The sequence below is a fragment of the Odontomachus brunneus genome, unplaced genomic scaffold (genome assembly GCF_010583005.1).
Source record: "Odontomachus brunneus isolate Ranch 3 - 2012 unplaced genomic scaffold, Obru_v1 Obru_scaffold_042, whole genome shotgun sequence".
Lineage (NCBI taxonomy): Eukaryota > Metazoa > Arthropoda > Insecta > Hymenoptera > Formicidae > Odontomachus > Odontomachus brunneus.
The window spans coordinates 1,670,170-1,674,609 of record NW_022639492.1 but is presented as its reverse complement, the minus strand read 5'-3'; positions in this window follow the sequence as shown (position 1 = coordinate 1,674,609).

Below are 4,440 nucleotides of genomic sequence, written 5' to 3'. Positions count from 1 at the left end.
GGCCAACGTTCATCGACGCTCTCGCCTCGTCTCGCGCCGAGGAACGACCTGGATTTGCGCGCACGTCGGCCGCGCTCAATCTCTCTCCCTGGAGTCGCGCCACGGAGCGCGCGCGCCACGTCCGCTTGGCGCCATCTGGCGCTGCCGCGTGGCGTTAGCCGGCGCGCCGCGGGATTCATTGCGAAGCGAGCTATCGTTGCGAATGAAAGTTTTCCTCGTTGTGCCTCGTTGTCCTCGGTGCGCAAAAAGAGTCCAAGCAATACGATATGTAAAGTATGTCTCGGAGATATCTAAGAAACATCCCAGGTAGGGATGTACTATGAAGATCTTAGGGATGTCTCTTGGAGCCGATTTCTCAATAGCAGTTTAAATTCTGTTTAAGTCTTTAACTTCTCGAACAGCATATATTAATTGGCCAACGGTTGGCCACTGTAAAGTCGATACTGGTCCAATGCATTGTGCTGCTAGAATTAGATTGAAGTTTCGAAAATCTGTTCTGACAATGGCTGCGTTTAAGCGGAGAGGGCTATTTCGCAACTGTTGAGAAATACATGAATCTCTGTGTGATGTATGCTTCTAATCTTGTCAGGCTTTAAGAGTAAACACCGAACGGATTCACGAATTTTACAATAGTTGCAAAGCAGCTTTCTCTGCTGAACGTAGCTTATGTGTTTGATGTGTTCGAGCAAAGCTCAAAACTTAAATCCAAATTTAAACTACTATCGGAAAACCGATCCTTAGACATTTTCTTGCTACTCACGCAGCATAAACTACTAAAAGATGCGTTGAAGATGTCTAGAAGATGTCTAAAAGAAATAGGATGCTTCTTTGATGTTTCTAAGACTTCTTTTAGTAATTTCTGCTGGCTAGGTGGAGTTTATCGAAGTCGGGAAATGTAACATTGTTGAAAAATGAGAAAATACGATGCAATAATAGCAAAAATGCGAAAATAATAACATGAAAAATACGATCAATGCAAAATTAATCGTTAAATTAGACGAAGTCACTTAACCAAGTTTTGATGAAAATTTCACTATAGAGATTAAGAATGTAGGACAGATTTGCGCTTCCTAGCAAAACGTTTGAAAATTTAGTCGTGGCACGTAACTTTATTTATAACTCGATTATTTATATATGTATGTATGTATGTATATATTACAAAATTTTGATTGTGGATCATATATAAAGAAATTGTTTAGACTTACCTTAAAACTGTAACTCGCGTCACCGATCTTCACGAATCTTACGCTACGACATTTACGATTTGATAAAATTACATTCTACAATCACACCGCAAGCAAGCTGTGATATATCCGGGAAACTGTCGAAACACGAATCGATCGATTCGAGTCAGACAGAGGCTGACGCGCGCAATGATTCACGCAGCTCGCACAAGTAAGGGAATACAGCTTGTATTTATTTGCTGAGTAAAACGACTGCATAACGTAATCGCTGGTGTAGTAAGTAATATCGAATAATTGCGGATTAAAAATGCTTATACACAATTAAAATCGTACGACACCACAGACAGTTTTTTATATGATTCTCTCGATCAAAATCCTCATCTAGTAAAGTCAGTTCGTCTCGCCTTAATTGTGCATCATTAGAAACGGAGGCTAAACGCCGATCGAGAAGTTGGTCGCCAATCTCTTCCTTCAGTGGGAGGATTTCATGAAAATTGTGGATTTCCTAATTACAGAGCGTTTGACATATTTTCATCTGCCACTCGTCCACACCTGAGGAAAAGACTCACGATCGACTCTCCCCGGATCTCGCGGATCTCTCGAATCGAGCGGCTGAACGTCGCAAATGCTCAATTCCCAATTTCTAATAACTAAAAGAGAAGAACGTGGATTTGGCAACTGCGACTACGAGCCGATCCGACGACTCGTTAAAAAATCGTGGATTAGACGTGCGCGGCACTCAACCGCTCAATCGCCGGTGTTGCAAACACGAAAGCGCGGCCTAGCACGTTGACTGCCGCGCGTTTGAGGAACACTACGTCGTTCCCGGCGCCGTTCAAAAATCAGCTTATCATTCCAACACGCCAATTAATTCGATTTATTATTCGGCAAACTCTCGCCGGAACTCACTGCCGTGAAAAAGGAAATTTATGGGAATGAATTCGCAGCTGGCGTACCGAACAGAGAATTCTTTTCGCACGCCAGCTACGAGGTAACATTCGTGCTCAGCAGCCAATGTGTTAACCGGCGACTAACTCCATTTGCATATGTCGCAACATACATTAAAACTTGTCGCACGTGACCCGCGTAACACCGGCACGCGCAAAGAACGCGTTGAGATCGCGTCGAGATCGCGTCGACCTTTCGGTCACCCGAGTAAAGAGTTTACGCGTGTGTGCTTGACTTATTTACATGGTTACTTAGTATGTTACACTTGAGTTTCTCGTGTACGTGAAATGTCGAAAGCGCTTGCCACAGTAATCGGAATCGAAAGCTCATAAGTGTAGCCGCGTTTTTACACCTTTGCGCCTCGCCGAGGAGAACTCTCTCGTTGAGGGCCTTCGCTGAGAAAAGACCGGATCACGGCTCGTATTAATAATTGTCACTTGAAACCTGTCTCATGTGAGGTACTTATATTTTCATTCAGTGTTTATGAACTTTCAGTTAAATCATGTGACACACACGCGACATTATATCCATAAACAGGAAAGAAATTAATATTTATTTAGAATACTCTATATTCCGATATACTCAAATTAAGTCAATACAGCCATTGTTTGATATATAAGCAACGATATTGTAATACTGTTGGAAGAAATGTTAAGTCTTGAGTTTCAACGATTTGTTATAATTTCATCTGAATATTATAATAGCCCTCATGAAAAGTACAATATGATAATTTTGATGATAATGATGTCTTTTTTGGATATTTAAAAAATATATTTTCAATACAACATGCTTTTCATTCATGAGAATTATTTTTAAATAATGAGAATATAATTTTTTTTCGACAAATAGCGTATAAAATGTATTGATGCAATTAACTTATCTGCCTTTGACGCTCGTAAACTCGTTTCAAGATTTGCGTGTGAAGAAAAGGGATATTTTCAAAACAAGAATATTCTTTTTCCTTTGTGCAATCATGCGATTTAACTGGAAAATTCATGTCTAACGCCAACGCTCGTATGGATATTCATCGTTTGAAATTGATCTCAAGTGCGAGTTCGAATTTAGAGTCAGATAAATTTTATAATTGAACCACTGACTATACAGCCAATATAACGTCACACATGCTTCGTACAGTTCAACTGAAAAATGTAGATCTAACTCTAAATTGGAATCCATGTGTCTCATTGAAACATGTCTCAAGCAACAACTATTAATGCGGGCCTCAGTGTACAAATCTGAGGTCCGTATTAACAGTTGTGACTTGAGACTTGTCTCATGTGAAATACTCAGATTTTTACTCAGAGTTAGATCCAAATTTTTCAGTTGAATTTTACGATATACGTGACATTATATCTGTAATCGCGATTCAACTGAAAAACTTTTATCTAACTTTAAACTCAAATTTGAGTATCTCACTTAAGAAGAGTTTCAAGTAACGATTATTACAGACCTGAGTATCTCACTTGGGAAAAGTCTCAAGCAACAACCATTGATACAACTGATTAAAAAAAAAAGAAAAAAGAAAGGAAAAAAAACAGTGTACGGCCTCGACATATGTATCGTCGTTGGACTGTATCTCGGGACGTCGTACGTTGCTCTTGTTTGTCATTTATGCCACCACAGTGTCTCCTCCTTCATTTATTAGTATTATTACAAAGTATTGCTAAAAACATGTGTCATAACAATATGAACTTTCGATTTGGTTCTATTGCGACATACAGAGTATTTCGCCGGGGGCGAGACGAGGGGAGGCGCAGGGCCGGTGTGTTTATTATTCTGCAATTTTTAACGACGACATCGCTATCGTTTGAACGCCGTGTCTATTGCAGCTATTGCATGACACGTCACACCTGCGCGACGATGTGCAACGACAATGTTATTGTCGTTAGAAGGCCACGGAATAACGACACATACGCTTTCCCGTTCGCACGCACCCCGGCACGCCCTGCAAGACACGCTCCTCTACGCGAAAACTTATAGCGACGACATAGGGTAGGTTAGTTTAGTGTTCTCTACTAAGAAGTACATGTCACGATTTTGTTACACCACACACGACGCCACAGATCATTTATATAACTACACCGTACACACGTATAAAAATAACGTTTCTATCGTAAAATATGTTTCAACATATTCAGAGTTTAGAAATAACTAATTCGATGGCCGTCGCCACATTTGTTTGCCCGTCGCCTTTCTAAAACTGGATCTCGAGACGCGACTCTCGATTACGTAAACTATAATTATCATCATATCAAAAAGCATAGAGTATAGATATATTTTATATATATTTATACATATATATATATAT